The following is a 14,609-nucleotide window of genomic DNA, read 5'->3' on the forward strand; positions in this document are numbered from 1 at the left end:
GCCCAGTGACCTCTGCCTCCACATGCACGTTGAAATCACCCAAGACCAGAAGCCTCGGGAATCCCAACAGTGCTGCGGAGACAAAGTCGGCCAGCTCCGGAAGGGAAGTGGCTGGGTTGCAGGGGGCGCGGCAACCCAGCAAAATCCCAATTCCATCCCTGGCCCCTATCGACACGTGGAGTGCCTCTAGACCCGGCCTTACCACCGAGGAGTGCCTGGTAACCTCTAAGATGGATTTGTAAACAATGGCTACTTCCCCCGCCCCTCCAGTTTACCCTGGTGCTGGACGGCATAACCAGGTGGACAGATGAGAGCCAGGGGAGGGCCCCCCTCCCCGCCAATCCATGTATCGGTTATGCATGCCAGGTCTGCATCCTCCTCCAGGATAAGGTCGTAAATTACCTGGGCCTTATTGGACACAGACCTGGCATTCAACAGCAGCAGGGATAGAGTGGAAGGCTGGCTGGTCTGGCTACCTCGATATTGGTGGTTGATCACAGTCTCAGAACAATGAACAGCCTTTAAACATCTGTTCATCATTCTTCTAACACGAGTAGGGATTGTATCAATGCCATATCACCCATTACCCGTGATCACCGAGATGTTCAAGGGCCCCTCACTGGGCAAAAGGACCTTCCTCTCCATATCAAGGGGAAAAAGAAGAAAGAAGAAAGGGAGGGGAAGAAAAAACCCTAAATTAATACAACAGTTTAAACAAGGACAAATAAGTGCATAAATCAAGTTACAATTACAATATCCCAAATTATAAATCATACAGATATAAAATCAAAAATTGCATTAAATTAAATTATTAAAATGGAACCCCTGTGCTTAACCCCACATAGAGTCCTTAATCGTGGTCTTTCCTCCTCCTCCACGTAGCCTTGTCCTTTTTGTTGTTGCTGGTCTTAATGTAGCTATTAGAGTTAGAGGACTTGCTGTTAACAATAATAATAGTAATAAAAATAAAAGTAACATGCTCTGAATAGAGGTCTTGGAACAGTGTCTAGTGTGGTGGAGAAGGCCAATTCAAGAGTGACATTCCCTTCCACACTGAAGACAAATACATTCTGTCCCCTGTCCAGCTCCCTAATTTTGCTGGTTTCAGGAAAGCCTATTTGCCTCAGCCTGCTGAGCAAATGTCTCTTCAATTTGGGAGAGGCCATGATGCACCACCTGCCTCCAGGCTGAATGCTCAGATGTCAGGGTTTCCCATCTGTTGAGGTCCATTCCTAAGGCCTTCAGATCCCGCGTGCAGATATCCTTGTATTGCAGCTGTGGTCTCCCTCTGGGGTGATTTCCCTTCACTAATTCTCCATACAGGATATATTTTGGAATCCGACCATCAGCCATTCTCATGACATGCCCGAGTCAATGTAGACATTGCTGTGTCCTGAGTATACTCCTATACTGCAGTGAATCCTGGACCCTTTGTGCACGGCAGGAGAGGAAATTGAACATATTCCATATGTGTTGTCTCTGATGCATTTTCGGCATCACCTGGTAGGACAAAGCTCCACATAGTGTAGTCCTAGAACAAGCTGGAACTGTCAGCATGTATACATTACTGAAACTAGCACATCACAATCCAGCTAACTAGCTTCTCTCTCATGCAGTGCAGAATGATGCCCTGTCACCAGTAACAAGGGAATATTTTAAAAAACCAGTCCAGTTCAAACCTGCATTTCTATTTAGCCCAGTCTTGTCTTTTGTCTAAGTCCTGGCTCTGGACATGACTATGAATGACACAAGGATTGGTGAAGTGTGTGCTGTGGAAATCCCTCCTTAGATATCTGTACCTGACATTTCTTTTGTTATTTCTTTATTACGAAGGAAGTCCAACATGTTCTCTTGTGCTTTCAGCCCCTTTTCACCTTTTCTAATTTTTGTATGTTGTGTCAGTTGGGTTTGTTGTTTTTAATGGCTGCTTATTATGGGTTTGCTATTGCAGTGTTTATTTTCTAGTGCTGTTTTTAACTTTGCTTTATGAGCTGTCCAGAGGCTAAGAGCAACAAGGTGGATATTAAACAAGCATATATGCCCTTTGCAACTAATGTATTGCTGTGGTACGATAAGAAACTGTTCATCTAAGTCACACTGAACAGGAAGCAGTGTGAATCTTAAGCATATGTATTTGGGCGGGGGGGGGGAAGCCATACCATTCCAGTTTGGGCAGGTGTTTTGGAGGTCATCTAGTCAAACCCACTGTTTAGTGAAAGATCAGCAATGCAGGATGTAACAAGCATTCAAGGGAATATGTATTCAGGAAGAGTAAGTGTCCCATTGAATATCTTTACTGTACAGTAAAGAGGAGAGATGAATAAATGATTCAAGTATCCAAGGGGATGTATTGCCTTGGTAAGGCTGGGTAGAATTGCAATTTAATACATTTTGCCTAACATGCTTTTTAAAATATTGGTTAATATACTAGTAAATTCCCTGTACACACAAGCAAAGATAGGGTGAAATATGATCTATTAACCTCGAGATACATCTATTTGTGCCTTTCCAAAACAATTTTTTTCTATTTTAAAATTCTCCTTCTCTCTCTCTCTGTTGCTTTTTAAAAGCATAGTCACAATAAAAATCAAGGCAGCACTTTTCTTTGACAATTGTACAGCGTTTCACATATTCAGCAATCAATCAACATTAGAAGACTATGTCTGCTTTTATTTGACAAAAGACACAAAACAAATTATTTAGGTGCTTTGTCAATTGTCCTCTGAACATTTACGGTTCTGATGAGCCCCACTGTGTAGCTTCTAATTAAAAAGGCTGGTATCTGTCAGCCTTTAGTCAGTTCCTTTGAAATGGCACAAGGAAAAGGAAGATAAATCAATTACATGCAATGATGGTTGTAAAAGTTGCATTAGCCATCCAGTCTTGTTCAGCTAACTTATTTGAAACTAGTGAGAATCTCTGAGCCTTTCAAATTATTCACATCACAGAAGAAACATGCTATTGTTTTTGGAAGATTATTTGATATTTTTACTTATAGAAGCAGCCACATACTGAGCTTAGGACTATCAAATACAAGCAATCACTCCAGAGATTCATGCTAGACAAAAGAAGAAAGCTGAGAAAGTTATCCACCATGAAGGGGAAAGTTACCTGAAGTTGGTTAAATCCAGGAAGCTTGTCTGTAGAGGGGTTAGGAGGAGGCAGTGTGTCACTGCCTGTCTTCTAGGAGAACAAACATGAAACTGGAAGTAATCTTAGAGAAAAAAAGCAGGAATTAAGCCTAACAGAATCAGTCTACATTTAGAGCTAGAAAACACAGCAGGGTTGATTAAAGAGCCTTGCTACATGCTTTTGCTTTCTATTTCCCTGTAGCCAAACACTTCTGAACTTTAACAGCAGCCCATCATGACCCACATAAAGGCTCTTAAACTTGAGAGGACTGCTAAAAACAGCCTGTGATGTTGCATGGTGGTCTTGGTGGTGGAAGAAGCAGGATGAAATGGCATTGAAAAAAGAAAAATGTCAGAGAAGTCCCAGATCCCAATGAATATATCCAAGCTCTTGAGAGAACTGTATGTTTCATAAAATCATGGAGTCCTAGAACTGTAGCATTTAAGGAACCTCAAGGGCCATCAAGTCCATCTTCCCACAGCTAAAACATCCCTAGCAGATGACAAGGGATGTGTAAAATCTTCTAATGAAGTAGAGGCCTTCCAAAGGAGTCCATCCTGTCACCAGCTATCCACACACATCCAGCATGGCTCCCTGAGGTCTCTCTCCTCAAAGAGACTGTTTCCCCCCTTTTGTCTGTCTTCTCCATCCTCTCCCTTCCTACTTCAGTCTCTCCTCATTTCCCTATACTGCAATTTCCAATAATTGTTTTAGTTTTCACTTTTGTGCTGTGGCGTAAAAGTGACAACAACAACAACAAAAAAGCAGAATGCAGGAATAGCTGATATCCTCCCTGGCTTCTCCTCACCCTTCATTCTTCACCATTGAATCCTCTTGTTTTCTAAGCTCCCCCTCGTCCACTGTTTTTAGCTTTTACTTTTATGGTATGGTGCAAAAGTGGTTTTATATATATATATATATATATATATATATATATATATATATATATATATATATATATATATAACCACTTTTTTATATATATAAAAGAAAATTAAAGCAGAATGATAGAGCAACTGATAACCTAAGAATACTAAGCAGGAATAATTAGTAAGGAGTGGATACTGATGAATAGAAACATGCCCATGAGAAAACATTAGCAAATGACTTACATTTGCAAAGGACTTGCATCAGCACACATCGATGCAGTATTGGGGTCCATGAGAGCCCTGGAACAAATTAGAGCAGAGCAGAAAAAAATACACCACCACTCATTTGAAACAAATCTGGAAAACATTTTTTTAAAGTCCTGTTTTGGGGGGAATTCTGATGGGAATGTCAATTTGCTGATTTAGCTGGCAGTATGTAGCACTGTGGTACTACAAACAGGTGTACATTTCTGATACAGATCAACCTACATGTGTATCTATTTCTGTTTAATTTCAAGTTTGGCCCTCCATGATTCCCACTATGTGGGAGGGGACTATATCTCAGCAATAAAGTACATGCTTTACATTCGAAGCATCCAGGGGTGAGACCCTGAGAAACAGTGATGGAGACGTCTTGCTTGTCTCTTGTCGTGCAATTGGTACACGGTGAAATTCTCTTGTCCCCACAATTATTCAAAATACAGCTCTGCTCTCTTTCTTTATTCTGCTCGCCACCTTTTCATTGTCTGAAACTCTGGGAGGTTGAAAGTGACACCTAAATTGAGCTAGATGGACTGGTAATCTATCTTGATATGAAAACTCTTTCCTTTTTCCCCTGAGCTGAGCCAGTCATACCATGAGATAATAGCATATTTTAAGGTTAGCAATGCATTATTGATGTATTTCTACTGCCCAGGCAGGAGAGATGCTTGTGGAATTTTCTAACCCAGATGCCAAATTAACTTTGTTTTCCTCAGGTACTGTCACCTTGACTTCCACAGTGAGTGACTGCTGTGCTTCAGGTAATACTGTGAGCCTACTCTGATGCCAATTTGCTCCCACGGTTGCCATAACTTCTTCTCTAGGGTGGCTATGTTTCCTTTTTTTTTTTTTTAAGGGGGAGGCTTTTTATCTGAAGAGCTGTCTCAGAGCAGTACTTTCTTTGAAGTTGTCATTTATCTGAACTGTTGTCCATTTGAGTTCAAGTTGAAGAACCCTCAGGAGGAGATCAGAGTCCTTGAAGTAATTCTTTTGCAGGGATCGCACAGACACCTGACTCAGCATGTACACCAGTCACCTTCTCACATCCTTCCTCACTGCAACAAGAGGTACTGTAATTCTGTTTAAATTGTTAAAATAATTTCTTTTAAAAATCTGTACAAAAAATTACCATATACACGTTTATACAAATCAATATCATCATTTATCCTCTCCCCCCTTTCTCTTCCCCCTCCCAATGTCCACCAACCCTTTTGGTGATGTAAAAGGGGCAGCCCTAGTGTACTCCCTACATATGCCCATCTTCTAGGAACCACTAATAACCTTTAGTTGAGAAGGGGGCAAGGCAGAGGGAGCAGTGCTTCTGCACAATTATTCACTAACTCATAGAAAATGGTACTTTTAGCTAATAAAATCCTCTGGAGAGGCCTTCCTCTCTGGCCTGCCACCTTCATAGGTGCATTTGGTGGGAACATGGGAGAGGGCCTTCTCTGTTGCTGCTCACAGACTTTGAAACTCCCTTCCACAGGAGACTAGGCTGGCCCCAACTTAACTGTCCTTCCACAGACTACAATTGGTGATGAACGTGGTTTTCAGTTCACTCATTCTGAATCAGTAAAGTGATTTGCACATAAATACTTGTTTTAATGTATTCTTTTAAAATAATATGCTTTTTGAAGTTAGGCACTGCAATTTAAAGAATTGGAATAATCTCAATTTACTGAAATTCAGAAAACTTAACAGAAGTCAACTGAAGAATGTCTGCTTACTTTGCTTTGAAAATGATGACATGCATTTTCCAAGGCAACTATAAGTAACAGGATTAAAAAGCAATTGAATAATGTGACAGTGCATATACAGTTACATTCAAAATTCAAAAGATACAATCAATTCAAGTAAATATATCACAGAAGACCTGGAAGAATTCACTCCATGAACACTGCTCACAAGACTGATGGAAGTGCCAACTTATATATATACGGGTATGGGCATGACATCATTCAGATGTTCTCACAGCAAAGAAGGGTGAAATCTGAGTCTATGAGAGGTGTGCCACTGAACATGCACGCCGTAGTGGTGTGTTCACAACACATTGTTCAGGAAGGGACTCCCCAGCATTTGCTGAGAGGGAACAGGGCTTTTCTGAAGGTTAAGTAATGAAGGAAACGTTAAATTTATTTCACAGCTTTTCACTTGTATCTTGTCTTAAAATGGTGATGTGCGTGTCTTTCCTGCCATTATTCAATTTTGTGTGTGCACCTCTAAATGTCTTGGTTCATACCCTTGAGAGTATGTATACCCCTGGTTGGAAGTCATTGCCATAAGCCATTATGCTGTAAACACTGTGCTCGGTGTTGCCATCAACATGGTAGCATCTGGATAAGGACCAGTAAAATAAATTGGTCCTTATTCAGAAGTGGAAAGTGTTCACCTGCTCAACTCACTTAACAATTTTCTTGGAAAATCTTCTCTACCTTGAACCTCAGAATGATGCTTCCTGTGAAGCTAAATAGCAAATTCTGCTACAGCTTTTTATTTTCCTTTATTCGCATCAAGATGACCAATTTATAGGTTGTAACGAAAGGTACTTGTATTCTACTTTTGTTCTGAATATTCATGCTTGAAGAAGAATGTGTATTTTAGAACTTGCACAACACATTTTAATGACAAGTAAAGGGGAGTATCTCACATATGCTCTGTGATGTTAAACCCAGAGTGTTTCTAAGGACACAGGTCTTTGGATGAGATTATATCAACCATGAAGGAGCCTTTCAGAGTCTCACATGCTATTTGATTCCCAGCTGCTTTGTTTGCGACATAAAAGAACAAGTCTGAAAGAATATGTTGGAAACATGATTGCTTCAAAGATTTATCTCAGGCATTCAGACAATAGCTTCAAAATAGCACAGTAAAATGTATCCCTTCGTCATACTGCCTATTGTTGTACAATAGCATATTTGGTGAACCATATTTGTATGATAAACGATTTTACTCTCTGGCAAACAATTCAATGCAATACTCTAAAGATTAATGAAGAACAATATAATAGGCAGTGGGATGGGCAATACGGTGCGAACAGATCATTATAATGAAATGTGGCTGCCTGTTGTAAACTCACAGAAAGTTGTTTAGATCCTGTGTAGTGTTTTGACTCTCCTTTCCTCTTTACAGAAGGGTTTGGGTGGGGGAGAGAATTGCTTAGCACTCTTTTATAATAGATGCTGGCCATAGCCTAAAATAAGAGCTGAAAGCACATTAATGTTGCAGAGAGGTGACTGAGCTAGTCTTTTCAAGTTTATGACATCAGACTTCAACGGAATCTTGTGCTTATATGCTGAAGACCAACCGCCAAATATAGCAAGCCAATTTGCATACACCCAGAAATGAAAGAAACTCCTGCTGTGACACTCTGGCTGAAATTCTGTCCATGTACACAATGTTGATAATGTCATCACAAGTGGCCAATTGCCACTGAACAAAGGCAAACTACCAATTATTAAAGGTGATTGGAGGATGTATGTGACTCATACATAATGTGAGAAAGTTGCAAATGCTCTGAAATCCTTAAAGAATTGTAATTTCAATAAGTGGAGATTTTCTGCTGCTGCTGTCATCACCATTGTGCACTCAAAACTATGCAACAGGATTTTAACCACTAATGCTTGCTCAGGATTTTCTTCTTTCAGTCACTGTTTATCATTAATAATTGTGTCTGGCCTTTGGCATGATGGGAGTAAACTACCCATTCTGTCCACTACAATGCAAGTGGTAATGTTTGTCTGATGATTGTTTAAATCCTAGGAAATCAATAGGTTTATGAATATTCCATGGCACCAGTGCAGCTCAGCCAATAGCTATGAGTAGCTTGTTTGAACAACCTGAACTTTGGTAATGCAGGGTACTGCATTAGTGAGGATTGGAAAAGATCAGTCTACATCCCAATCCCAAAGAAAGGCAGTGCCAAAGAATGCTCCAACTACCGCACAATTGCACTCATTTCACACACTAGCAAGGTTATGCTCAAAATCCTACAAGGTAGGCTTCAGCAGTATGTGGACCGAGAACTCCCAGAAGTACAAGCTGGATTCCGAAGAGGCAGAGGAACTCGAGACCAAATTGCTAACTTGCGCTGGATTATGGAGAAAGCCAGAGAGTTCCAGAAAAATATCTACTTCTGCTTCATTGACTATGCAAAAGCCTTTGACTGTGTGGACCACAACAAACTATGGCAAGTTCTTAAAGAAATGGGAGTGCCTGACCACCTTATCTATCTACTGAGAAACCTATATGTGGGACAGGAAGCAACAGTTAGAACTGGATATGGAACAACTGATTGGTTCAAAATCGGGAAAGGAGTACGACAAGGCTGTATATTGTCCCTCAGATTATTCAATTTATATGCAGAATACATCATGTGGAAGGCTGGACTGGAGGAATCCCAAACCGGAATTAAGATTGCCTGAAGAAATATCAACAACCTCCGATATGCAAATGACACCACTCTGATGGCAGAAAGTGAGGAGGAATTAAAGAACCTTGTAATGAGGGTGAAAGAGGAGAGTGCAAAAAATGGTCTGAAACTCAACATCAAAAAAACTAAGATCATGGCCACTGGTCCCATCACCTCCTGGCAAATAGAAGGGGAAGATATGGAGGCAGTGACAGATTTTATTTTCCTGGGGTCCATGATCACTGCAAATGGAGACAGCAGCCTTTAAATTAAAAGACGCCTGCTTCTTGGGAGGAAAGCGATGACAAATCTTGACAGCATCTTAAAAGGCAGAGACATCACCTTGCCAACAAAAGTCCGAATAGTCAAAGCTATGGTTTTTCCTGTCGTGATGTATGGAAGTGAGAGCTGGACCATAAAGAAAGCAGACTGCTGAAGAATTGATGCCTTTGAATTGTGGTGCTGGAGGAGACTCTTGAGAATCCCCTGGACTGCAAGGAGAACAAACCTATCAATTCTAAAGGAAATCAACCCTGAGTGCTCACTGGAAGGACAGATCCTGAAGCTGAGGCTCCAGTACTTTGGCCATCTCATGAGAAGAGAAGACTCCCTGGAAAAGACCCTGATGTTGGGAAAGTGTGATGGCAAGAGGAGAAGGGGACGACCGAGGATGAGATGGCTGGACAGTGTCTGCGAAGCAACCAACATGAATCTGACACAACTCCGGGAGGCAGTAGAAGATAGGAGGGCCTGGCGTGCTCTTGTCCATGGGGTCACGAAGAGTCGGACACGACTAAACGACTAAACGAACGAACGCATTAGTGAGCCTAAAGTGGCTATTTTTAGAAACTGCAGCATGAAAAATGCCGAAAGGTCATCAAGACATATCATTCTGTCTCTTATAGCTTGTAATCCTGTTGCATAGTTTCATGTGCACAATGGTAATGACATCATTACCAGCGGGAAATTTGCTGCTGATTCAAGGCAAATAACCACTGATTAAAGGCAACTTGTTGCTAAATCATACACAATGCAATGAGGTTGTATGTATCCTGAAATCACCAACGGAATTCTTTAATCAATGGTGATTCGCCACTGCAGATGACATTATTGCCATTGCACATGTGAGGCTGCTCAACAAGATTTCAGCCAACTTAAAAACAACAACAACAACTCCATACATTATTTTGTTTTTCAGTGCCAGGATGTCAGTACTGTATTATTATCCAACAACTGAATGGAAACTATTAATAATTTAATTATCATTGTTTGTACTTCCCATGTGTCATTTTCCTTTGATCTTACTGTTTAAGAGACATCGATACAAATTGTGTGCATGTATACACACAAACACAAATGGAAACAATACTTCTTCATTAGTTAAAGTGAGTCTTAGAACACATGCTACAGTCATGGCCAAAAATATTGGCACCCTTGCAATTCTGTCAGAAAATGCAACCCTTCTCTCAGAAAATGGTTGCAGTTGCAAATGTTTTGGTACTCACATGTTCATTTCTTTGGTTTGTGTTGGAACAACACAAAAAAACAGAGAAGTCAAATCTGATACAATCCCATACAGAAACCCAAAAATGCACTGGCCAAAATTATTGGAACACTGTCTAAATTGTAAGAAATAATAGCTTTTCACGCATGTGATGCTCCTTTAATTTGTGTTTAGACACACCTGTCGCAAGTAAGAGGTGTGGGCAATATAGTAATCACACTTGCAACCAGTTAAGATGGAGAAAAGTTGACTCAACATTTGTGTTGTGTGTGACACTGAGCATGGAGAAAAGACTGAAGTGTAAAGAGTTGTCTGTGGATTTGAGAGAAAAAATGGTGGAAAAACATCGGCAATCTCAAGGCTACAAGTCCATCTCCAGAGATCTTAATGTTCCTGTGTCCACTGTGTGCAATATCATCAAGAGATTTACAGCCCATGGCACTGTAGTTAACCTCCCTAGACATGGGCGGAAGAGCAAAATTACTGAAAAATTACAACAAAGGGTTGTTCGAATGGCAGGTACAGAACCCAGATTAACTTCCCAAAAAATCCAAGCTGATCTGCAGACACAGGGTACAACAGTGTCAGCTTGCACTATCCATCACCATCTGAATGGTGTAGGTAGGAGACTTGGGAGGATACGACTGCTGACACAAAGGCATAAAAAAGCAAGACTGGAGTATTCCAAAACGTATGTGACAAAACCACAATCCTTCTGGGATAACGTACTATGGACAGATGAGACAAAAATAGAGCTTTTTGGTAAAGGACATCATGGCACTGCTTACAGAAAAAGAAACAAGGCATTTAACAAAAAGAACACAGTCCCTACAGTCAAACATGGTGGAGGTTCAAAGATGTTTTGGGGGTTGCTTTGCTGCTTCTGGCACTGGATGCCTTGACTGTGTGAATGGTGTCATGAAATCTGATGATTACCAAAGAAATTTTGGGCGCAACATAGTAGCCAGTGTCAGAAAGCTGCGTCTCCACCAGAGGTCATGGGTCTTCCAGCAGGACAGTGATATGAAAAGCACTTCAAAAAGCACTTTGGTTACAAAGTGCTGGAGAGTTCTGAAATGGCCAGCAATGAGTCCATAGAACATCTGTGGAGAGATCTCAAAATATCAGTTGGGAGAAGGCATCCTTCAAATCTGAAGGCCCTGGAACAGTTTGCAAAAGAAGAGTGGTCCAAAGTTCCAGGAGAGAGGTATAAGAAACTCATTCATGGTTACAGGAAGCAATTGGTTTCAGATATTTTTTCCACACTCCCTTATGTTTATAAACCACATTGTGTAATGAAAGACAGAGTCTGGATAGGATTTAAGGGACAATCATCTCTAAGGGATTTAAAAGGCAATCTCCTTTCTACAGGCACTCTGGGTTCCTGCGAAAGCTTTGAACCTTCTTTCAAATCCACTCTACTGAGAGATAACTGAAGAACCAGAATCCAGCTATATTCTGAATAAAATATAATTCTTTATAATGAAGAATACAGCATGTATAGAAAACTATTATATTGAGCACAGCAGCTTCATGTATATATAGTGAAGTAGTTACTAATTTTATACCCTTTCATCTCTTTCAAAAGTTATACTTTCATTTGAAATTGTTGGCAGGTGTGAGCAGATTTGGTCATATCTCACCAGTCCTGGCTCGTTTACACTGGTGTCTGATTGCATCCTAGGTCAAGTTCAAGGTATTGATGTTAATTTACAAAATCATTCACACTTGGATCGTCTCTCCCCAAGTGCATGTTTCTGCACCACTAGATCCTCACTGGCTATGCTCCTACGGGTGGCCATGCTGAAGGAGGCTAGGAAATACTCCACAAGCAACTGGGCCTTCTCAGCAGTGGCACCTTTCTTGTGGAATTGTCTCCCGGTGGAGCTACACCTGGCTCCCTCCTTCCCTAGTTTTAAGAGGCTGTTGAAGATGCTTCTGTTTCAAGAGGCATTTAATAGGAGCCTCATGGTGCTGTGGTTAAATTGCTGTACTACAGCCAAAACTGTGCTCATGACCTGGGGTTCAGTCCCAGGTAGCCAGCTCAAGATTGACTCAGTCTTCTATCCTTCAGAGGTAGGTGAAATGAGTACCCAGCTTGTGGGAGGGGCAATGTGTAGCCTGCATAATTAACTTGTAAACTGCTCCGAGAGTGCTTGAAGTGCTATGAGGCGGTATATAAGCAGCACACTGCTTTTTCTCCCCTTTGCTTTTAATGGCAGCCTCTTGTGGATGTTTAGCTCTGGTTCCATGGCTCCAATTTTTGCACCATCTGGGTTTATGCCAGTTTCAGGTGTTGTTGTTTATGTTATTTTATATTTGTTGTTTTTAGTGACTATTGTTTTCATGTAAACCACTCAGAAGGATGAGTTACACTAATGGGAGACAATACACAAGTTAGAGAAATTAATTAATCAATTAATTCTCCCTTGAGGAGACCATGAAAATTCTTTTAAAATGCTTTACATCGAATATCTCCAAAAATCTTTAAAAATAATTTTAAAAGACAACCTTCCTCCAGTGCTTCTCTTCTATCTCTGAGTGTTTACCTAACTGACATGTAATTAAACCCTTTTGACCTTATAATGCACTTCCTCTCACTTCTTTCCAAAGAGACCTTGTACTCTTCTTTATTTTAATGTAAAAATCAAATTCACTGCTGGGCCACTGCTCCAGAACTATTTATTTGTATATTTTTGCCCTTTGAGAAATATAATTGTAACTTTCCAACCAGAAGGCTGCCATAGCATTAAACTCCCCTCCCCAGAACCAACCAGGAAGAGAAATAAGCCATGCCCTGCAGGAAGGGTAGAAAGCTTGTTGCACTTGGTCACTGCTGCAACAAAGACAAGACTTGCATTGCTCATGAAGATGAGAATACAGAGAACAACAGAGCACACTCCGGAACTTGAGAACAAATATTCCAAAAGAGCCCTCAGTCAATTAAGCTAAGTTTAGATGTTGCTCCGCATGTGTTACTAATTCTTTCAGTTGCTAACAACAGAAATAGAATTCAGGCTTAGTCACACTTAGAACAGACCCAATAGAATCAGGGGTCATTGCTAATTTAAGTACCATTGACTTCACTGGGTCCAATCTAATTGGGATCCAACTTAATGACTACTTCCAGAATGTGATGAGATAGCATAACATCCGGTATAAGAATTGCCGGTGCAGCAGTAATTATCTACTCATATGGCAAGTTACTCATGGAGCTTCCTTTTGCAGACTATTCTGCTTTCTGCTTTGTGATGTCATATACCCACATTCACAAAATATGTATGCAGCATTTTTGGCTGAATTATATTTCAGTTTGTAAAGACAAGGGCAAAAGACACAGAATTCTAAGGTAATCAACAAGTTTTAATATTCTCTGTCACAGACCACGTCACACAGAGTTCTATCTGACAACAGTTTGATGCTGTTCCTCACCTCACACCATCTGTTGTCCGAGGCAACCACTTCACCTTGCCCAGTGTTAGGTTTAGAGTTTGTGCACCAGAAATGTTATGAACTGAAGCTTGGTTCTGACTTTCTCATGTGTAGAGCAAAACCATTAAAATAATGGGAGAAATAAGTGATGAAGACTAATTTAAGTTACACTAATTTCAGTTATTAAGTTGACCACTTATTTACTTTAAGCTTTATGAGTAGTGCAATCCTAATTCAAGTATACATATACTGGGTGCAAAAGGCTGAGATTAGACATAAGCCTCTTCTGCTGGCTTGTTAGGACTGTACTCAGATTAAATTCATAGCTATCTGCCGTTCTACATTTTCCACAACTAATTTGTCAAATGTTTCTACATCTGTTAAATACAGTACATTGGAGATACAAATATTTGTGTATTAGCTATTTAACAATGGAAGGCAAAATCAGAAGTGACTAGTTATAAGTATCAATCACATATAATTACTTATTTTTTAAATAATTATTTTATAACTAGTAGTTGTCTTATAGGTATAATATGTAACACCTTGTTGCCCATTCTGCTGAAGACCTCCAGCAACTCATGAATTGTTTTAGCAAGGCCTGCCAAGACTTTGGATTAACAATCATCCTGAAGAAAACACAAGTCATGGGCCAAGGTGTGGACTCGCCTCCCTCTATTACCATCTCCACGTAAGAATTGGAGGTTGTTCATGACTTTGTGTACCTTGGCTCAACAATCTCTGACACCCTTTCTCTAGATGTCGAGCTGAATAAATGCATTGGCAAAGCAGCTACCATGTTTATTTATTTATTTATTTATTTATTGGACTTATATACCGCCCCATAGCGCTACAAGCACTCTCCAGGCGGTTTACAATTTTTAATTATACAGGCTACATATTGCCCCCCCAGCAAGCTGGGTACTCATTTTACCGACCTCGGAAGGATGGAAGGCTGAGTCAACCTTGAGCCGGCTACCTGGGATTTGAACCCCAGGTCGTG

Source organism: Pogona vitticeps, chromosome 3 (genome assembly GCF_051106095.1).
Source record: "Pogona vitticeps strain Pit_001003342236 chromosome 3, PviZW2.1, whole genome shotgun sequence".
Taxonomy (NCBI): Eukaryota; Metazoa; Chordata; class Lepidosauria; order Squamata; family Agamidae; genus Pogona; species Pogona vitticeps.